Here is a 26,316-nt window from a genome sequence, read left to right as displayed (position 1 = left end):
TTTTGTTGAACCGAAGGTAGGACTGCCTGATTTTTTTTTATGGTAAACAACAAGATTTTTTTTCCTTTAAAAATGCTTGTTTATTATATTTTTGTTTGAGACCCAGGTCCTCTGGGAATGAATCACATTGCATTGGGTTTATCATGTCACTTTTGCGCAAGGAACCACAGGGATGGGCCTTTTCTCTCCAACCTAATGATCCGTGGTTTAGATCGGTGGAAGATTTTTTTTCTGCTATGGGGTTGTTGTATGACGATCCTGGTCGAGTCTCTTCTGCTGAGACACAACTGAGACGTTTAAAGCAGGGGTCAGGTGATGTTGAAAATTATTGTACACACTTCAGAAGGTGGTCTTCTGAAGTGAGATGGAATGATTCGGCGTTAAAATGTTTGTTTCTTGCTGGTTTAAGTGAAAGGGTTAAGGATCTGCTGATTGCTTTCCCTGCACCTGGAAACTTGCAAGAAGCCATGCAATTAGCTATTCAGGTGGACAGGAGACTGCGTGCCAGGGTTAATGAGGAGAAAACTCCTGCTATGGCAGCTCCTAGTCATCAGGGGGTCTGCTCGGACGACGGAGAACCAATGGAGATTGGGGCGATGCCACTCCGCTCTCAGGAAAAAGACCGCAGGTTTTCCAAGGGATTGTGTTTTTATTGTGGTAAATCTGACCATTTTGTTAAGAACTGTGAGCTTCTGTTAAACAAAAAAAAAGGTCAGTTACGCCGTATTGCTTGTTTAAACACTAAGGGAGTATTTCTTTCAGGGAGTACCTCATTGCAGGAGGAATTGATTGAATTTCAAGTATTTGTGGATTGTGGTTCTACACTGAATGTGATTGATAAGGGATTTTTGGAAAAACTTAAATTGGAACCCAAACCTTTGTCATCTCCTATTTCTGTGGTTGCTGTTGATAACACTCCTTTGAAATGTGTTACTCACAAGGTTTTTGAATTTCCCCTCACTATTAATGGTATTGACCAAGAGAATTTGGATTTAGTGGTATTAAATAATTTACCTTCTCCAGTAGTTTTAGGTTTGCCTTGGTTAAAACTGCACAATCCTTTACTGGACTGGTCTACTAATGAGATTAAGTCTTGGAGTCCTAAGTGTTATGATAAATGTTGTAACGGTCGCATTGCTGCTGTGGAAAGAGGGGAATTACCTGTATCTATTCAGGATTTTTGGAAGTTTTTTTCAGAGGAGGAGTCACAAATTCTACCTCCTCATAGGGACTATGATTGCACCATTGAGTTTGTTCCTGGAGCTACTCTTCCCAAGAGTCGCTTATTTAATCTTACTATCCCTGAAAGATAGGCCTTGGAGGAATACATACAGACGAACTTGGCTGCTGGTCACATTAGACCTTCTAAGTCACCTGTGGCTGTTGGATTATTTTTTGTAAAAAAAAAGGACGGCGGTTTACGTCCATGTCTGGACTTTCGCGAAATTAATAAAATTACCGTACGGAATTCCTACCCACTGCCGTTAATTCCTGACTTGTTTAACCAGTTAGTGGGGGCCAAGTGGTTCTCTAAAATTGATCTCCGGGGGGCATACAATTTGTTGCGAATGAAGGAGGGTGATGAATGGAAGACTGCTTTTAACACCCCGGTGGGTCATTTTGAGAATCTGGTTATGCCTTTTGGTCTTACCATTGCACCAGCGTTTTTTCAGAATCTTATTAATGACATCCTGAGACCTTTCATTGGTAAGAATGTGGTGGTGTATTTGGATGACATTTTGATTTATTCGCCAGATCTGGAGTCTCATTGGCAGAGTGTACGTGAGTTATTGCAGTTATTAAGTGACAATTCACTTTTTGCTAAGCTGGAGAAATGCGAGTTCGCTGTGCAGAGAATTCGTTTTATGGGCTACATTATCTCCAGCGAGGGCTTTGAGATGGACCCGGTGAAGGTTCAGGCTGTGCAAGAATGGCCTAGGCCTACTGGTTTAAAATCGATACAGAGATTTTTGGGTTTCGCCAATTATTACAGAAAATTCATTAAGAATTTTTCTATAATTGTTAAGCCGCTGACCGATCTCACCAGGAAAGGTGCGAATACGGTCCAGTGGACTACTGAGGCCATTGAAGCTTTTGTGTATCTCAAGGAGAGGTTCAGTTCTGCCCCCATCCTTATGCAGCCTGATGAGACCAAGCCTTTTTTGGTCGAGGTTGATGCTTCTTCGGTGGGGGTCGGTGCGGTTTTGTCTCAGGAGAACAAGGATGGAGTACATCCCTGTGCTTTTTGTTCGAAAAAATTTTCTGAAACCGAACTTAATTACGATGTTGGTAATCGGGAATTGCTGGCTATCAAACTCGCATTTGAACATTGGCGTCATTTCTTGGAAGGTGCTAAATTTTCCATTCAGGTTTTCACTGATCATAAGAATCTGATCTATCTAGATGCTGCCAAGCGCTTGAATGCCTGTCAGGCTAGGTGGGCTCTTTTTTTTTCACAGTTTAATTTTTCTGTTACTTACATCCCGGGTACTAAGAATGTTAAAGCTGATGCTTTATCTTGCAGCTTTTCTCCCATGGTTGGTACCGAGGAGGAGGAGAGCATTTTACAGGAAGGAGTTGTGATAGCAGCATTGGACTCCGTTTTGGAAGATGGGATTCTGAAAGCCCAGGAGGATGCCCCATCTAACACTCCCCATGGGAGGTTGTTTGTACCTAGAACCTTTAGGAGAGAGTTGTTTGTGGAGTACCATGAGTCTCGGTTGGCAGGTCATCCAGGAATTTCGGAGACTAAGAGACTGGTAGGTCGCAGTTTTTGGTGGCCTGGGTGGCAGAATGAAATCATTAAATGGGTGCGTCAATGTACTGTGTGTGCCAGATCAAAGGCTTCACACGCTCCTGCTGCGGGGTTGCTTTTCCCTCTGGAGGTTCCTAGTGCACCTTGGACGCATCTTGCAATGGATTTTATTACTGACCTTCCTGTGTCCGAGGGTTTCACTGACATCTGGGTGGTCGTGGACCGTTTTAGCAAGATGTGTCACTTGGTTCTTTTCATTAAACTACCCTGTGCTAAGACACTCGCTAAGGCTTTTGTGAAGGAAATTGTCAGACTCCATGGCGTTCCCACCGACATTGTTTCTGATAGGGGACCTCAGTTTGTGGCTCATTTTTGGCGTGATTTTTGTGACAGGTTGGGAGTCCATTTGTCATTTTCATCTGGGTATCATCCTGAGTCTAATGGACAGACAGAAAGAAAGAACCAGGATGTTGAGCAGTTTTTGCATTGTTTTGTCTTAGACAATCAAGAGGTGTGGTCTGAGTTTCTGCCACTTGCTGAATTTGCTCTTAACAACCATACATCCTCTTCTGCTGGGTGTTCTCTGTTTTTTTGTTGTACTGGGAGACATCCGTCGGTGGTTCGTTCTCCAAATTGGTGTCGGCTGTGCCGGAGGAGGAGAATTTTTCCGGTGATTTGGAGAGAGTTTGGACTGATGTACGTTGTAACCTTCAAGAGGCTAACAAAAAGTCTAAGAAGTATTTTAACAGGAAACGTCAAGAGGTTTTGTTTACGGTTGGTGACATGGTTTGGTTGTCCTCAAAGAATCTGCGGTTGAGGATTCCTTCTAAGAAATTGTGTCCGAAGTTTGTGGGACCATTTAAAGTGCTTCAGGTGGTTAACCAGTCTGCTGTTAGGTTGGAGGTTCCCTCCTCCTGGAAGATTAATCCGGTGTTTCATGTTTCCTTGTTGAAAAAAGCTGATGTATGGGATAGGGACGCCACTGTCACAGTTCCTCCGGTGGTGGAAGACTGTGAATATGAAATTTCTCGTATCCTGAATTCCAGAGGGCATAGAGGGAGATTGCAGTATCTCGTCGCTTGGAAAGGTTTCGGTCCTAAGGATAACTCCTGGGTAAGGGCAGATGATGTCTCTGCTCCTAGACTTATCAGAGCGTTTCACAGGAGGTTTCCTGATAGGCCTGGGCCTGGAGGATCCGGAGGATCCTCATAGAAGAGGGGGTACTGTTAGAACCCTCCTGTTAGTTTTTTTTCTATTTTGTGGTCACGTGACCTGCTGCCTATTTATTCAAGCTCCGCCCTTCTGGCTTTGCTGGACTTCAGTGTTACTTTGACTCTTAATCTAGCCAGGTGCTTTGTACCTATCTCTATAGTTTGCTTGGTCCTTGGACCTCTAAGTATTTCTGTCTGTTTGTCTTTTTGCTCCGCTACAACTTCTGCTAGGAGGTGTCCAATTTTGTCCCAGTCCTTAGTACTTTTAGGGACCCCTCCCTTATATCTATAGGTCTGTGTTCAGACTAGCTGAGGATGAAGGCGGGTCTGTTCACAAGGAACAGGTTGCCCGCTGCATCGTAGGGAATCAGCTTAGTCCTATTGTAGGGACAGTTTTCCTATCTTTCCTTAGTTCTTGTAGCAGATCATAACACCAACACTGTGAAACTGAGCTTCAACATGCTGGCCAAGACCATACAGTGGTTTAACAAGATAGGTTCCACTCAGAACTGGCCTCGCCATGGTCGAACAAAGAAGTTGAGTACACGTGCTCACCGTCATATCCAGAGGCTGTCTTTTCAAAAGAGGTGTAAAAGTGCTGCCAGCATTGCTTCGGAGGTTAAAGGCGTGGGGGGTCAGCCTGTCAGTACTCAGACCATACTTTGCAATCAAATTTTTATTGCATGGCTGTCGTCACAGAAGAAAGCCTCTTCTAAAGATGCTGCACAAGAAAGCCCGCAAACACTTTGCTGAAGACAAGCATACTAAGGACATGAATTACTGGCACCATGTCCTGTGGTCTGATGAAACCAAAATAAAGTTATTTGGTTCATATTGTGTAAAGTGTGTTAGGTAGCGAGCAGGTGAGGAGTACAAAGACAAGTGTATCTTCCCTACAGTCAAGCCTGCTGGTGGGAGTGTCATGGTTGGGGATACATGAGTGCTGCCGGCTGTGGTGAGCTACAGTTCATTAAGGGAACCATGAATGCCAAAATGTACTGTGACATCCTGAAGCAGAGCATGATTCCCTCACTTCGGAAGCTGGGCCAAAGCGCAGTATTCCAACATGATAATGACCCCAAACATACTTCCAAGATGACCACTGCCTTGCTAAAGAAACTGACGGTAAAGGTGCTGGACTAGCCAAGCATGTGTCCAGACCGAAACCCTGTTGAACATTTGTGGGGCATCCTCAAACAGAAGGTGGAGGAGTGCAAAGTCTCTAACATCCACCAGCTCCGTGATGTCATCATGGAGGAGTGGAAGAGGATTCCAGTGGCAACCTGTGAAGCTCTAGTGACCTGCATGCCCAAGAGAGTTAAGGCACTGCTTGAAAATAATGGTGGCCACGAATCATCTATTTAATTCTCTTCCTCTTGTCGGAACTAATCCTCACCTTTAGCTCTACTCAACTGGCACTTCTGTTTGATTTCTAATTTTTGATCTTCCTGTAATATCTTATTTCCAGATGTTGTTCCACCATTGTTGTATCTCTGATTTGTCTTTACTTTTTTGATTCATGATAAATAAATAATTTAAATCAAAATGAAAATAATGGTGGCCACACAAAGTTTTGACACTATGAGCACAATTTGGCCATTTTCAAGTAGGGGTGTACTCACTTTTGTTGCCAGTGGCTTAGACATTAATGGTTGTGTGAGTTATTTAGAGGGCACACCAAATTTACAAGCTGTACACTGACTATTTTACATTGTATCAAAGTGTCATATCTTCAGTGTTGTCCCATGAAAATATATAATAAAATATTTACAAAAATGTGAGGGGTGTACTCACTTTTGTGATATACTGTATCCCCAAAGATCAACGGCTGTAAGCTATTCTAGTGCCTGATCTGCATTGTCTGGTGATGACTGCTATACATTGACTGGGACTACACACTGGAAATCTGGGAGATGAGACATGGGAGCCAGAATGGGAGATGAGACATGGGGGCAGAATGGGAGATGAGACAAGAAGGTCAGAATGGGAGCTAACACATGGGGGTCAGAATGGGAGCTAACACATGGGGGGGGGGGGGGGTGGCAGAATGGAAGCTGAGACAGGGGGAAGAATGGGAGATGAGGCATGGAAGCAGAATGGATGATGATACATGGGGGGCAGAATGGGAGATAAGACATGGGGCAAAATGGAGAGGAGACACATGGAGGCTGGATGGAGCAAAAAAATGGGGGCAGAATGTAGAGGAGACATGGAGGCAGAATGGGAGATAAGACATGGGGGGCAGAATGGGAGCTGACACATGGGGGGCAGAATGGGAGCTGACATATGGGGGGCAGAATGGGAGCTGACACATGGGGGGCAGAATGGGAGCTGAGAAATGGGGGGCAGAATGGGAGCTGAGAAATGGGGGCAGAATGGAAGCTGAGAATTGGGTTCAAAATGGAAGCTGAGACATGGGCAGAATGGGAGATGACACATGGGGGGCAGAATGGGAGATGACACATGGGGGGCAGAATGGGAGATGACACATGGGGGGCAGAATGGGAGATGACACATGGGGGACAGAATGGGAGATGACACATGGGGGACAGAATGGGAGATGACACATGGGGGACAGAATGGAATATGAGACAAGGGGGGCAGAATGAGAGCTAACACATGGGGGTAGGCAGAATGAGAGCTAACACATGCACATGGGGGTCAGAATGGAAGCTGAGACATGGGAGGCAGAATAGGAGCTGAGACATGGGGGGCAGAATGGAAGCTGAGAAATGAAGGCAGAATGGAAGCTGAGACATGGGGGCAGAATGGTAAATGACACATGGGGGGCAGAATGGAAGCTGAGACACGGGGGGCAAAATGGGAGATGAGACATGGGGGGGCAGAATGGGAGTTGACACATTGGGGGCAGAATGGGAGCTGACACATTGGGGGGCAGAATGGGAGCTGACACATTGGGGGGCAGAATGGGAGCTGAGAAATGGGGGGCAGAATGGGAGATGATACATTGTTGCAGAATGGGAGCTGAGACCTGGGGGGCAGAATGGAAGCTGAGAATTGGGTTCAGAATGGAAGCTGAGACATGGGGGGCAAAATGGGAACTGACACATGCAGGGCAGAATGCGAGCTAACACATGGGGGCCAGAATGGAGAAATATGCAGGGAGAATGAAGTCACATGGGGCCAGGATGGGAGAACATATCAGGGCAAGATGAAGACATATGGGGTCCAGAATGGAGTACATATGGAAGCAGGATGTGGGACATTATTACATTATTACTGTAGGGGCTAATAAAAGGACATTATTACAAGTGTGATGTATTTTATTTTTGAGAATGCTGTTTTCAGTGGGGAGGGGGCACTGTTCCTGTGCAGGGTGGCACTATGTCGCTTTTTTTCTTCATTTGGTGTAGTGTAGAAGTTGGTGAAAAATTAGGGAATGTGCTCTGGAAACTGCTCTAGATAACTATGTGTTATTTTCTGCAGAGACGAGTCCTTGCTGGAAGAAGTGATGGCAGTCTGTGCTGGATGAAGAGGAAAAGCGAAGATGAAGGACTTCAACTAGAGACGTTACCGGTGAGTCAGTGTGTTACCTGTACATTTACACTATGCATTACATACTATACACAGAGCTCCTATATACTGTACTTAAAAAGAGTTTTAGGTAAAATAAGAAATGTTTAATAGGTTAGAGTAGAGTAGGGCCCGGCCAGAAGAATCTCCTTGTCGTGGTGGCAGCTTAAAAAAATCTTTTGGCCAAAACAAAAGCTGCTGGCTATGTAGGTGATCTGGTATTCGATGGAACTGTTAATATGTGATTGGTGAGGACGTGGTGCAGAAAGTGGAGTTTTTCCAAGAGTGAGCGGTGGCACTGTGGAAGGTTCGAGGGGTGCAGCTGGTGTGGAGCCTGGGGTGAAGTCTCAGGGGGGCCCAAAAACTTTGGCTGTATGGGGCCCTAAAATTCCTGGAGGCAGCCCTGCAATGTATTCAGGCAGGTCACATTCTCCTGGCATTCACCAAACCTAGAGCCATCCATCAGATGCAGGGCTGCCACCAGTAATTTGGGGGCCCCATACTGACAAAATTTTTGGGCCCCCTTGAAACTCCAGCCAGGCTCCATCCCAGCTCCACCTCCACCCCAGCTCTGTCTCCATCCCTCAAACGTTCCACAGTCCCACCGCCCACTCCTGGAAAAACTCTACTTTCTGCACCACATCTTCACCAATCACACATTAACATTTCCCATTGAACAGCAGATCACATATATAGCCAGCAGCTTTTGTTTTTGCCAAAAGATATTTTAAGTCACCACCACGGCAAGGAGACTCTTCTGGCCGGGCCATACTCTACGCTAACCTATTAAAAATTTCTTATAATATCCAATATTCTTTTTAGGTATATTTTTATTTATGGGAATGTGTTACATATATTTTTTAAAATGACCAATAATACCACGTATAAGGGACAAATACCATCACACCATGACCAGATCACATAATACCACCACATAGTGACCGAATAATACCACATACAAGGGTCAAATACCACCACACTATGACCAGATCACATATTACCACCACATAGTGACCGAATACTACAATACTGATTATTAATAAAAAAAAGAAAACTAATATTACCATAAGTACCATTATACACAGGAGCTCTGTACAACGTACACAGTGTATAGTGTAAATGTACAGATAACACATTGACTCACCGGTGACATTTCTAGTTGAAGTCCTTCATCTTTGCTTTTCCTCTTCATCCAGCGCAGACTGCCATCACTTCTTCCAGCCAGGACTCGTCTCTGCATAAGATAACACAGTTATCAAGAACAGTTTCCAGAGAACATTCCCCAATTTTTCCCCAGCATCTACACTGCACAAGATAAAGAAAATAAAGCAACCTAGTGTCGCCTTGCACAGTAACAGGACCCCCCTCACAAGGTCTCCATCCTGCCCCCCATGTCTCCATTTTGCCTCCATTCTGTCCCTAATGTCTCCATCAAGCCCCGCCCCCTACACCCCCTGTACAGAGAACAGAGGGCCCCCCGGTTCGCTAATCATGTCGGAGCACTGCCGATATGATTAGTGATGGGCCCTCTGGAGAGCGATCTCCCTGCTCTGCCTGCTGCCGCAGTGGCCTTCTGCCTCCTGTGCGCAGCGCGACACTGCCGGAGCGTGCGCAGGAGGTCAGTCTCAGGGTGATGACGTCATCGCCCTGGGACTGCTTCCTGTGCGCGCTGACGGACCCGGCGTCGCTCCAGGCAGCGGCTGCAGGCCTGCCTCTCATCTCGACGCGTGAGTATGAAAAGCAGGGGCCGGGACGGGGGGAGGGATCGGTGGGAGTGACTGGGAGGACCCCTGGCCGAGGCTGGCAGTAAATACTACTGGGCAGTGGGCATGATTATCATCATGCCCATTGCCTAGCATGTCTTGCTTCCAGCCTCTGGTTACTGGTGCTATGCCTAGCAGCATGTACTACCACCAGGGGCTGGCAGGACATGCTGGGTGGGCATGATAGTACCAAGGAGGCTGGTGGAGTGGTAGTCAGGGCTGGCGTCAGCTCCCGGGCAAGTGCCGGGGCCCTGAGCAGGCGGGAGGTCCACTTGCCGTCGGGCTCCCCGCCGGGCTATGGGCGGAGGAGAGCAGTGCCAGCGCCCGCCCTTCTCCCCCGCTTGCTCAGGGCCCCGGCAGCCGGATACTTACCTCTCCCCGTGCCTTCGCAGATCCGCTGTCTTCCTGGTCTGCGCTCCCTGTGACGTCTCAGGTCAGAGGGTGCGGTGACGACTTTCCACTGCGTCCTCCCCTGAGCCATCACAGGCAGCGCAGAGCGGGAAGACGCCGGCAACGCAGGAGTATAGACCTGAGCAGCGGCAGCAGGTGAGGAGGAGGGAGGTGAATATTTGATTTTTTTTTTTTTTTATGTATGGAGGCATGGGGCATTATATGGGCGGGGGTGACAGCCTGCATGGGGCATTATATTGGGGGCGGGTGACATCCTGCATGGGGCTTTATATGGGGGGGTAACAGCATGCATGGGGCATAATATGGGGGGGTAACAGCCTGCATGGGGCATTATATGGGGGGATGACACCCTTCATGGGGCATTATATGGTGGGGTGACAGCCTGCATGTGGCATTATATGGGGGGGGGGTGACAGCATGCATGGGGCATTATATGGGGGGTGACATCCTGCATGGGGCATTATATGGGGGGAAGGGACATCCTACATGAGGCATTATAAGGGGGGGTGACATCCTGCATGGGGCTTATATGGCGGGGTGACATCCTGCATGGGGCATTATATGGGGGGGAAAAGTGACATCCTGCATGGGGCATTATATGGGGGATGGCATCCTGCATGGGGCATTATATGGGGGGGAGTGATATCCTGCATGGGGCATTATATGTGGGGGAGTGACATCTTTCATGGTGCATTATATGATGAGTGACATTCTGCATGGGGCATTATATGGAGGGGAAGGGACATCCTACATGGGTTATTATATGGGGGGGGCAGGGACATCCTGCATAGGGCATTATATGGGGGGGGGGAGTGACATCCTGCATGGGGCATTATATGGGGGGAAGTGGCATCCTGCATGGGGCATTATATGGGGGGAAATGGCATCCTGCAAGGGGCATTATATGGGGGGTGACATCCTGCATGGGACATTATATGGGGGGGGGACAGCCTGGATGGGGCATTAGAAGGGGGGGATGGGACAGCCTGCATAGGGCATTATGTGGGGGGAACAGCTTGCATGGAGCTTTATATGGGGGCCAGTATCCTGTATGGAGCCTTATATGGGGGGGCCAGTATCCTGTATGGAGCATTTTATGGGGGCTAGTATACTGTGTGGAGCGTTATATGGGGCCATTATCCTGAATGGAGCGTTATATGGGGGCCAGTATCCTGTATGGAGCATTTTTGGGGGGCCAGTATCCTGTATGGAGCGTTATATGGGGACCAGTATCCTGTATGGAGGATTTTTTTGGGGGCCAGTATCCTGTATGGAGCGTTATTTGGGGGCCAATATCCTGTATGGAGCATTTTTTGGGGGCCAGTACACTGTGTGGAGCGATTCGCCGGTTTCTGAGCTATTGTAGAATTTAAAATAGATATCACTCATATAATATAAGAAGTGAAATCTTTGCATTGTACTATACTTTTATCTCTCTGCAGTATCTGTGCATCATGAATCGTAGTATGTGTTAAAGGGGCCCACTGAGACTCTTTCGCCCGGGGCCCAGAAAAACCTGGATCCGGCCCTTTGTGGTACTATCATGCTAGTACTACTACCGCCAGTGGCTGGCTGGCAGGACATGCCGGGTGGGCATGATAGTACCACAGAGGCTTGCAGGACATACTAGGCATGAATCATGCTTAGTATGTCCTGCCAGCCTCTGTGTACTATCATGCCCAGCATGTCCTGTCCTGCCAGCCACTGGTGGTACCATCATGCATGCCCATTGCCCAGTCACTGGTGGTGTGGTACTATCATGCTAGTACTAACACCAGTGGCTGGCTGGCAGGACATGCCATGTGAGCTTGAATGCTAGTACCACAGAGGCTGGCAGTACATACTGGGCAATGGGCATGATAGTACCACCAGTAGACTGACTAGGCGGTCTCCAGGGCTCCGTCTCCCCTTCTCGCTGCTGTTAGGATGGGTTAACATTGCGTTTATGCTGTGCGTTACAACGGATCCGTTGTAAATCAGCGCAGACGCAATGTACCGTAGACTTGCATTGCAAAAATAGGCATGCATTTGAAAGTATGCATTATTTGCAACGCGCAGGAAAACATGGTCGGCGGCTGGAGGCCAGCTGAGCACTTCTCTGACAACTGTGTTCTAGTGTCATTCTGTGCCTGCTCATCTCTGTCAGCAGGCATATTTGTCTGATGGAAAAGATGTAGCAGAGCTGGAGACAGAAGATCCGTGGATTACGTCAGGGCGAGGATTTTGTTATTTATTAAAGATGGAGTCCCTACATGTGTTTTGTGTTTTATTTTTATTAAAAAAAAATTTCTGTGTTTGTGGTTTTTTTTTCTGTTTACTAGAAATTCATGGTGGCCATGTCTAGGTTGGCGTGACGCCATGAATTTCAGGCTTAGTGCCAGCTGATAATACAAAGCTGGTACTGACCCCATTATTACCCAGCGTGCCACCCCCACCAGGGCCGTTGGAAGAGCCAGATAAAGTGCCTGGAAATGGCGCTACGATGAATGCGCCAATTCCAGGGGTGGCTGCGGGCTGCCGTTTTCAGCGTGGGGGGCCCAGAATGCTGGGCCTTACCATGCTGAGAATCCCAGACCCCAGCTGCCTGTTTTTTTACCAGGCTGGCGATCAAAATATGGCGGGAGCCCACGCATTTTTTTTTTTATTATTTTTTTAAATAATTTAAAAAAAACATTGGGCTTTCCTGACTTTTGATCGCCAGGCAGCTAGAAGTGGCAGCCTGTAGCTGTCTGCTTTATCTGCGCTGAGAATCAAAAATTCTGCGGAGCACTGTCATTTTTGTTTTATTATTTATTTATTTTCACACTTCTATATGTGTGACAGGCCCAACAGCTAATCACAGACGCTGACACAAAAAATGGGCGTCTGTGATTGGCTGCTTGAGTAACCTGAAAGCTGCCCATACATAGTACCATACTAGAATGTATGGGCTGATTGTACATTACTCGAACAGCCAATCACAGACGCCCATCCTCTTTGACAGCATCTGTGATTGGCTGTTGGGTCTGTGACATATAGAAGTGTGAAAAGAAATCATTTTTAAAAACATGATGTAGCACTCTGCAGAATTTTTGATTCTCACCGCAGGTAAAGCGGACAGCTACGGCCTGCCACCCCCAGCTGCCTGGCTTTACCTTGGCTGGCGATCAAAAGACAGAGAAGCCGAATATTTGTTTTAAACTTATTTTAAATATTTTTTTTTAGAAAAAGGTGTGTGCTCCTGCCATATGTTGATCGCCAGCCAGATAAAACAAGGCAGCTGGGGGCTGGGATTCTCAGCATGGTAAGGCCCAAGTGTTCTTGGCCCCCCACGCTGAAAATCGCAGCCCGCAGCCACCCTTGAAAATTTCCAGGCGCTTTAGCTGGCTCTTCTAGCGGCCCTGGTGGTGAGTACCCTGGGTAATAATAGGGTTAGTGCCAGGCCAGCTTTGTATTATCAGCTGATACTAAGCCCGGAATTCATGTTGTCACGCCAAATTAGACATGGCCACCATGAATTTCTAGTAAACAGAAAAAAAACACAGAAATTTTTTTTTTATTAAAAATAAAACACAAAACACATTTAGGCTACGTTCATACGCGGCGCAAAAAATCGCTACTGCATGCCGACGTTGCGCTTTTCTCAGCGTGCTTTTCCCAAGGCCATGTTAACATGTAGCCTATGGGGAAATCGTGCCGAAAAAAACGCCAAGAATTGGCATGTCAATTCTTTTTGCACGGCCGCTTTTGCAGTGAAAGCGCCCGCGCAAAAATACCTGGCAAAACGCGGCGTCTGAACGCTTTTAAGTAAAAGCCATAGCTTTTGCTGGAAGCCGTTTCCAGCTTTCTTTGGCACTGCTTTTACGCGAGCGCTCTAAAACGCCGCATAAAAGCAGGAATATGCGGCTATTACTCCGCGTGGGAACGTAGCCTAAGGGACTCTATCTTTAATATAAAAAAAAATCCTCGCTCTGACGTAATCCATGGGTCTTCTGTCTTCAGCTCTGCTACATCTTTGCCATCAGACAAATATGTCTGCTGACAAATGAGCAGGCACAGAATGACACTGGAGCACTGTTACTGTGTAGTGCGGCACTATGTTGCTTTTTTGTCATTTCATGCAGTGTAGAAATCTTGGGAAAAGTGTGGATTGTGCTCTGGAAGTGATCAGTTATAGCTAACTATGTTATTTTCTGCATAGATAAGTCCTGCATAGAAGATGTGATATATCGGTCTGCGGCAGATAAAGAACTTCACCTAGAGACATCACTGGTGAGTATGTGTATTACCTATACACACACACTGACACTATATACAGAGCTTCTGTGTATAATGTCACTGGTGATGACTGTATAACCTGTACACTATATACAGAGCTCCTGTGTATAATGTCACTGGTGATCACTGTATAACCTGTACACTGACCCAATATACAGAGCTTTTTTACATTTTTATTATTTTAGCATTATTTGTCACTATGTGGTAGCATTATGTGCTTTGGTCATGACATGACGATATTTGTCCCTTGTATGTGGCATTATTCAGTCACTATGTGGTGGTAATATGTGGTCTCATGGTGTGTCAGTATTTATACCTTGTATCTGGTAGCATTTGATCACTATGTGGTGGTATTATGTGCTTTGGTCATGGTGTGGCGGTATTTGTGCCTTGTATGTGGCATTATTTGGGCACTATGTGGTGGTAATATGTGATCTGGTCACGGTGTGGTGGTATTTCTGCCTTCTATCTGGTAATATTACATAGTTACATAGTTTATAAGGCCGAAAAAAGACAAGCTTCCATCCAGTTCAGCCTATTTCTTGTGCACTGCAGCTATTCCGCAGCGTTGATCCAGGGGAAGGCAACAAAAAACTATGCGGTATAGGCCAGTTTACATCATTGAGGAAAAATTCACTTCCCGACACTAATCTGGCAGTCAGATTAAATCCCTGGATTAATTAACTAAGCATAAGATGTAATTTTATTGTTCTCAAGAAAGGCGTCCAGGCCTCTCTTGAACTCATTAAGTGAGTTGGACATCACCACTTCCTCTCCCAGAGAGTTCCAGAGTCTCACGGCTCTGACCGTAAAGAATCCCTTTCTATGCTGGTGCAGGAACCTCCTTTCCTCCAGACGCATAGTGTGCCCCCTCGTCTTTGTCACCATCCTTGGTATAAACAGGTCATGGGAAAGATCTCTGTACTGCCCCCTGATGTATTTATACATGTTTATGGGGTCTCTCCTAAGCCTTCTCTTTTTCAATGTAAATAGGCCTAATTTTGACAACCTCTCTGGGTATTCTAGTCCCTCCATTCCCTTTATTACCTTAGTCGCCCTCCTTTGTACCCTCTCTAGCTCCAATATGTCTTTCCTGAGCACCGGAGCCCAGAACTGTGCACAATATTCTAAGTGCGGCCTTACCAGCGCTTTATACAGAGGAAGAACAATGTTCTCATCATATGCCCCTATTCCTCTTCTGATGCATGCCATGACTCTATTTGCCTTCGCAGCTGCTGCCTGACACAGGGCACTCCAATTTAATTTGCTATTAACCAAGACGCCCAGGTCCTTCTCCATGTCAGATTTCCCCAACGGTTTCCCATTTAATATGTGTGGGTGACTGCTGTTTTTCTTTCCCATGTGCATGACCTTACATTTATCGGCATTGAACCCCATTTGCCATTTTTTGGCCTAACTCCCCAATTTATCTAAATCCTCCTGTAGCTGTGCCCTATCCTCATCTGTATTAACTACTTTACAAAGTTTAGTATCATCTGCAAATATTGCTATTTTACTATGCAACCCTTCCACTAGATCATTAATAAATATATTAAATAATATAGGGCCTAAGACAGACCCTTGAGGCACCCCGCTAGTAACCCTGACACCCCCTGAGCTTACTCCATTGATAACCACCCTCTGCTTTCTATCACTCAGCCAGCTATTTACCCACTTGCACACATTATCCCCCAGACCAAGCAGTCTCATTTTATATACCAACCTTTTGTGTGACACGGTATCAAACGCTTTGGAGAAGTCAAGGTATACAACATCCACTGACTCTCCGCGGTCCAGCTGTGAGCTCACCTCCTCGTAGAAGGCCATCAGGTTTGTTTGGCAGGAGCGATCCCTCATGAATCCATGTTGATATGGAGTTAGACAGTTATTATTATTAAGATATTCTACAATAGCATCTCTAAGAAATCCTTCAAACAATTTACCCACAACAGACGTTAAGCTGACTGGTCTATAGTTCCCAGGGTCACTTTTAGACCCCTTTTTGAATATTGGTACCACATTTGCTTGGCGCCAGTCTAGTGGGACAGTCCCTGTCCATAAAGAGTGCTTGAATATAAGATACAGTGGTCTGTCTATCACATTACTTAATTCTTTTAGTACCCGGGGGTGTATGTCATCTGGGCCTGGTGACTTGTCTATTTTGATATTATTTAGGCGTTTCTGAACTTCCTCCTGGGTTAGGTGGGTGATATTTAGCGGAGGGTTTACTTTATCACTCTGCATTTCCTTCTATAAATTGTTTTCTTTTGTGAAAACAGTGGAGAAGAAGCTATTGAGTAGGTTTGCTTTACCCTCATCGCCCTCTATGATTTTACCCAGGTTATTTTTCAATGGGCCAACTCCATCAGTTTTAATCCTTTTACTGTTTATATAGTTAAAGAACAGTTTGGGATTCGTTTTACTTTCCTTCGCAATTAGTCTCTCTGTGTCCTCTTTTGCTATTCTTATTTGTTTCTTACAGATTTTGTTTTTTTCCCTATAAGATATTAGCGCTTCCTCGCTGCCTTCTTGTTTAAGTTTACCGAAAGCCCTTTTTTTGTTTTTCATTGCCCTGATATTGATCTTGGTAGAGTGGATTGTGGTTGGTCATTTGTTTTACCTGATATCAATAAGGGGAAACCTCTTTATTTCCAATAGATATTAAATACTTGGATGTTTAACTCCTCCCTGCCCTGTGACTATTACACAGCAGCAGAGATGCAGTTACAGAGGTTCACCAGAGAAAGCAAGTTGGCATTTGGTGAGATTTTCACCTCTGAAGTTGACGCGCCCCCTGGGCCGAGTGGGGAACCCGGAACTGGGCCTTTCGTGGGATGCTGGGAGTTGTAGTCACCGTGGCGGCGACCCGGTCCCGTGGCTCAGGGTGGTCAAACCAGTGGCAGTCTATTTGTAAGGTTTTAGGTTAATTGTCCGACTACGCCACCCGTGGATTGCGGTCAGGGTGTACCGCTGCTGCGAGGCAGACCGCTGAGCCTGGTGTTGTATGAGCAGCAGAGAATGGGATGACTCCCCACGGGAGGAGTATAGCCTCAGGGCAATGAGTGTGGATGATGGGAGTGATGGTGCACGAGCGTAACAGGAACGACTCAGAGTCTTTGCAGTGCAGTTCAGGGTCTTTACTGATGATAATAAGGCAGACCCTCCCGGGAGTACTGGCTAGCATAAGAGGCCTGGTCAGTCTGTGAGCAAGCAGGAGCTCCCGTGGCCAGGTGGAGTTGTAGGCCTCCCCGTCTGTCTGCACTCTTCCTGGCTACCTTGCTATAAGCGGGTGATAGTAGCCCACGTCCCTGAGTGTACCGTGTAGTGCTCACCCATATGGCTGGTGACTTGGGGCCTTCTGTTAGCCTCCGCTCCTCGATGGCGGTGCTGGTCCCTTGCTTGTGACTGAGCCTCCGGGCTTCTATGGCCAGAGGACCTGGAATCCCCTGTCAGCTGGGTTCTGCTGTTGGACTTAGAGATCCTTACAGCCTCGGACTCCGGTGTCCGGTACTTAGATTCTTCTGCCAGGGCGAGCTCTGCTCAGCTCCAGCCCCTGGTCTTCAGCTCCTGCTCCTACAGAGCTCCTTGCTGTTACTTTCCCTGTGTCTGCTTGTTCTCCCTAACCCCGCCCCAGACCCAGTTTATAAGGGCAGATTCCTCCCCTCCCAGGACTGGACAGGAGGTGTTGCATGTTTAAGGGCTCCTGACCAGGAAACCTCCCACTTGCTCTCAGACGTAATATTTCTATTACTGTGGTAACCAGACCCCTGGGGTGCCACATTCCCCCCTAGTAAATTTTAGTACTCCGGTACTAAACACATTTTTAAGAAAACACAAATACAGGGTAAAACAATAACAGGAAAAGTACATTTTGTATTGATGGTCACGGCATTTCCGTAACCGGGTGTCCATATCACCCAAGGTGAAGTTTTTTAGAATAGAGTAGGGGACCTGTCCAAAGCAAACCCCGAACGTTGGCCCTGGGCGTGGCTGCAAGGCAAAGCTAACTACTTTGGGCCACATGGAGGCCACGCCAGACAGGTTTTTCTTCGTTTTCGCAAGAAGCACCAAGTGTAACTATCTACAATGTAGTTCCGGTTATTCAGCGTCCATAACCTGTCAGTCCAAATAAACCTGAAGGGTAACTAGAGAAACATAATTAATAAACAGGCAGCAAACATAAACCATTTTCAACATTTGCAGTTTACAGGTAAATTCACATTACAGTTTAGATTCTCCAGCGAGCGGGCATCTGTCCTCTAGTGCTCCTGGTGGACCTACGTAACCCACTATCTGGTTCTGCACTACAGGGTGTAGAAGGTGTTGCGGGTAGGCCTGGCAGCTTTCTGCGTACTCTTTGGCTTACTAGGGGCACGGCAGGCTCACTACTAGCAGAGGGTTGATTCTCCTGGGCTGCTGGTATGGATTCTTCTGCCTCCTGGGCCGGCTGCTCTTCTGACACTCCCTGTTCTTCTGTAGGCCCTTGAGGGGCTGGCTGGAGAAAGGTGAGGACGGGTACCACGACTGCGTTGTTGATTTGAGTCCAGGACCGGGGAAAGTTTCAGAGTACGGTACTGATCATTTCTTCTCTTTCCTCTGCGGGTTGAGGGTTCTCTTGATCTTCGTCAGCTCTTTGCAGCTGCTCGGGACACTTTTTCAGGTGGTCTCTGGAAACAATGGCTGTGGTTTCTCCTCCATCCTTACTGATTATGCAGACTTTTGGATTATCATGGCTTGAGGGCAGTACTGTGTACGGGTCCTTCTCCCACTGGTTGTCCAACTTGTGGAGCCGCCTCTTTCTCTTCAAGACCTGCTCTCCAGGTACCAGGGGAACAGCGGGAGCATGCTGGTCATAAGTCTTCTCTTGCCTTTCTCTTGCTTGAGACAGACTTTGCTCGACGCTCTCCTGTACTTTCTGATACTGCTGCTGCCGTTCTGTATCCCAGTCTGCCTCTGGCGAGGTGTCCTCAGGTGTCAGGACTCCCATATCCAGGTCAATAGGCAGCTTACCAGGTCTTGCTCTCATTAGGTAAGCCGGGGTACAGTTGGTAGAACCTACGGGGATGTGGTTATACAAGTCCACCAGATCAGGCAGTTTTTCAGGCCACAGACCGCATTCTTCCAGGGGCAACGTTTTTAGCAAGTCTATCACCACCTGGTTCATTTTCTCACATAGTCCGTTGGTCTGAGGGTGATAGGGCGTTGTTCTTATCTTCCTGCAGCCATACAGATTGCAGAACTCTTGGAAGACCTCCGCTTCGAAGGCTGGCCCTTGGTCAGTTAACACTTGCTCCGGATACCCGTGTGGATGGCAGAAGTGCTGCTGGAAGGCTCTAGCTGCTGTTTGAGCCGTTAAGTCCTTGACAGGGACCACCACCAGGAACCGGGAGTAGTGATCTACGATGGTGAGGGCGTAGACGTACCCAGATTTGCTTGGAGCCAGTTTCACATGGTCCAGGGCTACCAGTTCTAGTGGCTGCCTGGTGATGATGGGCTGCAGGGGAGTCTTCTGGCTGGCACGGTCTCTTCTCCTTAGGCTGCACGGGCCACAGTCTCTGCACCACCTCTCGTGGCTCCTCTCATGCCTACCCAGTAGAACCGTCCATGCAACAAGAACTCCAGCTTCTTCCATCCGAAGTGTCCTGCTCTGTCGTGGTATGCCTCCAGAACCATAGCCGCGTCTCGTCTTGGGACCACTACCTGCCAGGTCAGCTCATGTGTTCTAGAGTTGACCATTCTCCGGCACAGCTTCTCCTTGTAAAGAAACAGTTTACTTTTCTCCTTCCACAGTTGCTTGGTCTCCTCCGGAGCATCTGGGTCAAGACGGGCATCAGCCTGTGTCAGCATTTCCTTCACCAGACGGACTGCGGGATCACTGTCTTGTGTCTCCGCCCAGCTATAGTGGGGTAAGGGATTGAACGTAGCAGAGCGCTTGTCCCTTACACGGTGGGAATACAGGGTAATCCCATGACGGTGGAACGCAGGGAGTTCGACTTCTTCCAGTTCTTCTGGATCTTCCCCTACGTCCGGTAACTTTGGCATTCTGGACAGGGCATCCGCGTTGGCATTTGAGCGTCCCGCCCGGTATTTGATGGTGAATTCATAGTTGGACAGGCGGGCCATCCATCTCTGCTCCAGGGCACCAAGTCTTGCAGTGTCCAGGTGTGTCAACGGGTTGTTATCCGTGTACACGGTGAACTTTGAAGAGGCAAGGTAATGCTTGAAACGTTCGGTCACTGCCCACACCACTGCCAGGAACTCTAGCTTGAATGAACTATAATTCTCAGGGTTTCTCTCTGTGGGCTGTAGTTTTCGGCTGGCGTAAGCGATTACCCGTTCTTTCCCCTGCTGGATCTGGGACAGTACGGCTCCTAGCCCGATGTTGCTCACGTCCGTGTGGAGGATAAAGGGCTGGCCGTAGTCAGGGTATGCCAGGATTTCATCCCCCGTGAGGGCCATCTTCAGCTGGCGGAAGGACTCCTCTTCCAGCTTTTCCCACCTGAAGGGCGGCTTCTGGTTTTTGGCCTTCCTGGATTGACCTATCAGGAGGTCCTGCATAGGAGCTGCCATTTTGGTGAAACCGGGAATGAATCTTCGGTAGTAGCCTACCAACCCGAGAAACTGCCGCACTTCCTTTATGCTGGAGGGTCTTGGCCAGTCTTTAATCACGGTGATCTTATCGGGGTCGGGAGCCACTCCGTCAGCACTCACCACGTGTCCCAGGTACTGCACCTTTTGTTTCAGCAGGTGACACTTGGAGGGTTTCACCTTTAGGCCTTAGCTTGCCAGGGCGTCAAACACTTCTGCCAAGTGTTTCAGATGGTCCTCGTAGGTTTTGGAATAAACGATGACATCGTCCAGGTATAACAGGACAGTCTCGAAATTCCGGTGTCCCAGACAGCATTCCATCAACCGCTGGAAGGTTCCTGGTGCGTTGCAGAGCCCGAACGGCATACAGTTGAATTCGCTGAGACCCATCGGGGTGGTGAATGCGATCTTCTCCTTGTCTGCCTCTGCTACAGGAACCTGCCAGTACCCGCTAGTAAGATCCAAAGTGGAGAAGAAGTTAGCAGATTTTAATGCAGCTAAAGATTCTTCTATTCTAGGTAGCGGGTACGCATCTTTGTGTGTGATACGGTTGACCTTTCTGTAGTCTACACACATTCTCATTGTGTTGTCCTTCTTTTTCACTAGAACTAGTGGAGCTGCCCAGGGGCTACAGCTGTCCCTGATTACCCCAGCCTCCTTCATGTCCTTCAACATCCCCTTTGCATGCTGATAGTGTGCAGGGGGTACAGGTCGGTATCTTTCCTTTATGGGTGGATGGTCTCCCGTGGGGATGTGATGTTCTACCCCCTTTACTCACCCGAAGTCTAGCGGGTGTTTACTAAAGACTCTTTCGTACTCCTGAACCACCCGGTAGACTCCCTGTTTTTGGTGTGAGGGAGTGGAGTCAGTACCCAAATGCAGTTGCTGACACCTGTCCTCCATTTATTTCTTAGAGCCGTTACCTTCCTTTGGTTGAGATGGAGGCAAGGGTTCCACGGCCTTTACAGAATTTTGATTTATGGTGAACAATTTGGCTAGCGTGGCATACCGGGGCAGGTATACTTCTCTCTCCCCGATATTTACGATGCGGACAGGTACCCTCCCATGGCGTACATCGACTACTCCCTGTGCTGTCAAAATGGTGGGCCTACTGTCTGAGTAGACGGGCTCTACCATTGCTTGGTAGTCTCTACCTCTTAGACCAATAGCTGCTCGGCACCAGATCATCATCTCACTTTTCGGGGGCATGGTAATAGAGAACGGGTCGCACATTCTCACGCTACCTATCTCACCATCAGATAGTTCCACTTGTTGCCGTTTCATCAGTGCCCAGATCTCTTTTTGGAGGACACGCTGCTGGCTGGAACTGGCTTTCATGGCAACCTGCTGTAAAATGAGAATTATCTCTGCAAGACCATTTTCAATCACGTTAGTACCCAAGGTTATTTTAGGGTGACTCTCACGACGGTCAATGTCCACAATGATCAGTCCTTGTGCCGCCAGTTCGACTTTACCGATTTTAATGGTCACCTCTTTGAATCCCACCTGCGGCACGGGCTGACCATTGCTGGCGATGATACTCAGGTCGTCATCTGGGTAGCGGGTTATGTCCGAGTCATTCCAGTACCGCTTAAAGAGCACATAAGGGATGGTAGTTACCTGTGACCCGGTGTCTAGTAGGGCACTCATTGGAATGCCATCCAGTACCACAGGCAAGACTGGACGTCCCCCTACATATTTATCACGCCAGTTCGAGGGGCCTGATGATCTTATGCCTGGGGGTTGGCCCTCTGCCCCAGGTTGTGCCCGTTTAAATGACAGTACCTTGCCATATGTCCGGGTTGATTGCAGCGGCGGCAGATAGGTTGTCCGTCCTCGTTGTATCTGTCGCTGGGTCTTCCTCTGGACGATGAGATCCTCCTCTGTCGGCGCCACGGGACATCCTCCGGTCCGGATGCCGGCTGGATCTTTCCTGGAGGAGAGACCTGTAAAGACTGCACAGTTCTAGTTAGCGCGGCTACGCTTTTAGTTAGCTCTTGGACCTGATGGTGCAGGTCTGTAGCCGGGTTGTTGTCCAAAGCCTGCGCACCAGCTCCTATAGGCTCTGCAGACAAGGGCGCCGCCTCCTGGTGATAGGTAATAGCAGGGTGCCGGTGGGTTACAGCGCTACCCGGTGCCGGTTCTCTGAGCACCCGGATGGCCCTGTCTTTGAACTTTGCAAAGTCTAAACCAGGGTTCTGCAAGGCCATTGCACGTAACTGGGTTCGGTGGGCGTTGGACAGCAGACCCTCAATGAATTGCTCAGTTAATAGTTCATCTGCATTCCGCACACTGTCAGGGTCTGCCTGTTTAATGGCTCCCAGGGCCTCATGCAGACTCAAAGCATAGTCTCTTATACTGTCTTGGGCCCGCTGCTTGCACCCATAAAATCTCATTTTGATCTCGGCTGAGGTGCGGGTATCAAAAGTGTCCTTCAGCCGGGCTAAGATCTCCTTTACGGTCTCCTTGTCCCGGACTGACCAGGACTTTACTTTGCGTTGGGCTGCGCCGGTTAGCTGGCCTATCAATATGCTCACTTTCTGGCCCTCCGTCAGGGGGTATACCTTAAATAGGCTGTACAGTCTCTCTTTATAGTCGCTTAGGATATGCGACTCCCCTGAGTATTGGGGCAGCCAGGCCGCTCCGGGGATGTATGGCATTGTGAACGGCATTACTGCGGCAGCGGCCGCGCTGGTGGTAGAGGGTCCCTCCGTGTCCGTCATCTTCCTCCCCCCTAGTTAAGTGTGGCCTACCTTCCGACGATCCTCTTCTGTAGGCCGCGGCTCCGCTGGTGCTGCTCCGGACAAGGACCTTGCGTCGCGTCCTGGTGACGTCAGCGTCGCTCTCTCTCCCTTCCAGGACCTTGCGCAGCGTCGGTGCGTAGGGCGGAGCTTCAGGTCTCGCGCGCTTTCGGCATCCACGCCCCTCTTCTTCCCGCGTGGCGTCCCGAAGATGGCGCCCGATGGCGGGAAAACGGCTGAAGAGGGCGGAAACCTTCACCACGGCAGGTATGACAGTCTTTTGAAGGCGCGCAGTACCCGGTGGTTGCGGGCACGAAATCCTGCTGACTACGCCAAAGTTGACGCGCCCCCTGGGCCGCGTGGGGAATCCGGAACTGGGCCTTTCGTGGGACGCTGGGGGTTGTAGTCACCGTGGCGGTGACCCGGTCCCGTGGCTCAGGGTGGTCAAACCAGTGGCAGTCTATTTGTAAGGTTTTAGGTTAATTGTCCGACTACGCCACCCGTGGATTGCGGTCAGGGTATACCGCCGCTGCGAGGCAGACCGCTGAGGCTGGTGTTGTATGCGCAGCAGAGAATGGGAGGAGTATAGCCTCAGGGCAATGAGTGTGGATGATGGGAGTGATGGTGCACGAGCGTAACAGGAACGACTCAGAGTCTTTGCAGTGCAGTTCAGGGTCTTTACTGATGATAATAAGGCAGACCCTCCCGGGAGTACTGGCTGGCATAAGAGGCCTGGTCAGTCTGTGAGCAAGCAGGAGCTCCCGTGGCCAGGTGGAGTTGTAGGCCTCCCCGTCTGTCTGCACTCTTCCTGGCTACCTTGCTATAAGCGGGTGATAGTAGCCCACGTCCCTGAGTGTACCGTGTAGTGCTCACCCGTATGGCTGGTGACTTGGGGCCTTCTGTTAGCCTCCGCTCCTCGATGGCGGTGCTGGTCCCTTGCTTGTGACTGAGCCTCCGGGCTTCTATGGCCAGAGGACCTGGAATCCCCTGCCGGCTGGGTTCTGCTGTTGGACTTAGAGATCCTTACAGCCTCGGACTCCGGTGTCCGGTACTTAGATTCTTCTGCCAGGGCGAGCTCTGCTCAGCTCCAGCCCCTGGTCTTCAGCTCCTGCTCCTACAGAGCTCCTTGCTGTTACTTTCCCTGTGTCTGCTTGTTCTCCCTAACCCCGCCCCAGACCCAGTTTATAAGGGCAGATTCCTCCCCTCCCAGGACTGGACAGGAGGTGTTGCATGTTTAAGGGCTCCTGACCAGGAAACCTCCCACTTGCTCTCAGACGTAATATTTCTATTACTGTGGTAACCAGACCCCTGGGGTGCCACATATTTATAAGACAAAACCAGGAGTGGGTGAGAAATGCATAAAACATTACCTCAGATTGCTCCACTCCTGGTTTTGTCTTATAAATACAGAGGTAAAAATCTCACCAAATATTCAAAGTGCCACAATCTTCTGACAGTGCGGATTCCACCAATAAATAAGTGATCACCTTCCCAACCTGTGCATCGCTGATAACTTGTTTTCACCAATAAAAACCCTTTAATGCAAACTACAGTAATTGTACATCGCAGTTCTTGTGAGCGCACAGTGATATGCAGGAGCCGACAATATAATGGGTATAACGGCTAACAGGTATTTGCAAATAGCTGAAAGGTGGGTGGGCCCCTGGAGTCAATGTCCCTGGTGGGCCCCAGACACCCCAGTCCGGCGCTGTATGTACAGTAGTATTCAAAATAATAGCAGTCCAATATGACTAACCAGATTGATCACTGTTTTTGGTATAAATTATATTAAACATTAACAGCAAAATTCAAGGGGAGGCAATATGTGTGGGTTGCCCCTCCTGCCAAGTCCACAATTCGAAAATCATACAGTTAGGTCCATATATATTTGGACAGATACAATATTTTTCTAATTTTGGTTCTAGATATTACCACAATGAATTTTAAACAAAACAATTCAGATGCAGTTGAAGTTCAGACTTTCAGCTTTCATTTGAGGGTATCCACATTAAAATTGGATGAAGGGTTTAGGAGTTTCAGCTCCTCAACATGTGCCACCCTGTTTTTAAAGGGACCAAAAGTAATTGGACAGATTAAATAATTGTAAATAAAATGTTCATTTCTAGTACTTGGTTGAAAACCCTTTGTTGGCAATGACTGCCTGAAGTCTTGAACTCATGGACATCACCAGACGCTGTGTTTCCTCCTTTTTGATGCCTGGCCTTCACTGCGGTGGTTTTCAGTTGCTGTTTGTTTGTGGGCCTTTCTGTCTGAAGTTTAGTCTTTAACAAGTGAAATGCATGCTTAATTGGGTTGAGATCAGGTGACTGACTTGGCCATTCAAGAATATTCCACTTCTTTGCTTTAATAAACTCCTGGGTTGCTTTGGCTTTATGTTTTGGGTCATTGTCCATCTGTAGTATGAAACGACGACCAATCAGTTTGGCTGCATTTGGGTGGATCTGAGCACACAGTATGGCTCTGAATACATCACAATTCATTCGTCTGCTTCTGTCCTGTGTCACATCATCAATAAACACTAGTGACCCAGTGCCACTGGCAGCCATGCATGCCCAAGCCATCACACTGCCTCCGCCGTGTTTTACAGATGATGTGGTATGCTTTGGATCATGAGCTGTACCACGCCTTCGCCATACTTTTCTCTTTCAATCATTCTGGTAGAGGTTGATCTTGGTTTCATCTGTCCACAGAATGTTCTTCCAGAACTGTGCTGGCTTTTTTAGATGTTTTTTTTTAGCAAAGTCCAGTCTAGCCTTTTTATTCTTGATTCTTATGAGTGGCTTGCACCGTGCAGTGAACCCTCTGTATTTACTTTCATGCAGTCTTCTCTTTATGCTAGATTTGAATATTGATACGCCTACCTCCTGGAGAGTGTTGTTCACTTGGTTGGCTGTTGTGAAGGGGTTTCTCTTCACCATGGAGATTATTCTGTTAACATCCACCACTGTTGTCTTCCGTGGGCGCCCAGGTCTTTTTGCATTGATGAGTTCACCAGTGCTTTCTTTCTTTCTCAGGATGTACCAAACTGTAGATTT

At 48.1% G+C, this 26,316-nt stretch overlaps 1 long non-coding RNA gene across 4 annotated transcripts in view; it reads left to right on the top strand.

Moving 5' to 3' along the window:
* Window positions 1-26,316, top strand: part of LOC141156559 (uncharacterized) — an 810,169-nt gene that overhangs the window by 81,438 nt on the left and 702,415 nt on the right. The window contains exon 4 of one of the 4 annotated variants that reach the window (XR_012247667.1): window positions 13,855-13,922. The exons of the other annotated variants lie outside the window; for them this stretch is intronic. This is a non-coding gene — a long non-coding RNA (uncharacterized lncRNA). Of the gene's footprint in view, window positions 1-13,854; window positions 13,923-26,316 lie in introns of those variants that run through there. 4 annotated transcript variants of the gene reach the window in all.

Source organism: Phyllobates terribilis, unplaced genomic scaffold, assembly GCF_046119375.1.
Source record: "Phyllobates terribilis strain yellow unplaced genomic scaffold, ASM4611937v1 Scaffold_8__6_contigs__length_399053987, whole genome shotgun sequence".
Lineage (NCBI taxonomy): Eukaryota > Metazoa > Chordata > Amphibia > Anura > Dendrobatidae > Phyllobates > Phyllobates terribilis.
This window is presented reverse-complemented; position numbering and strand designations above follow the sequence as displayed.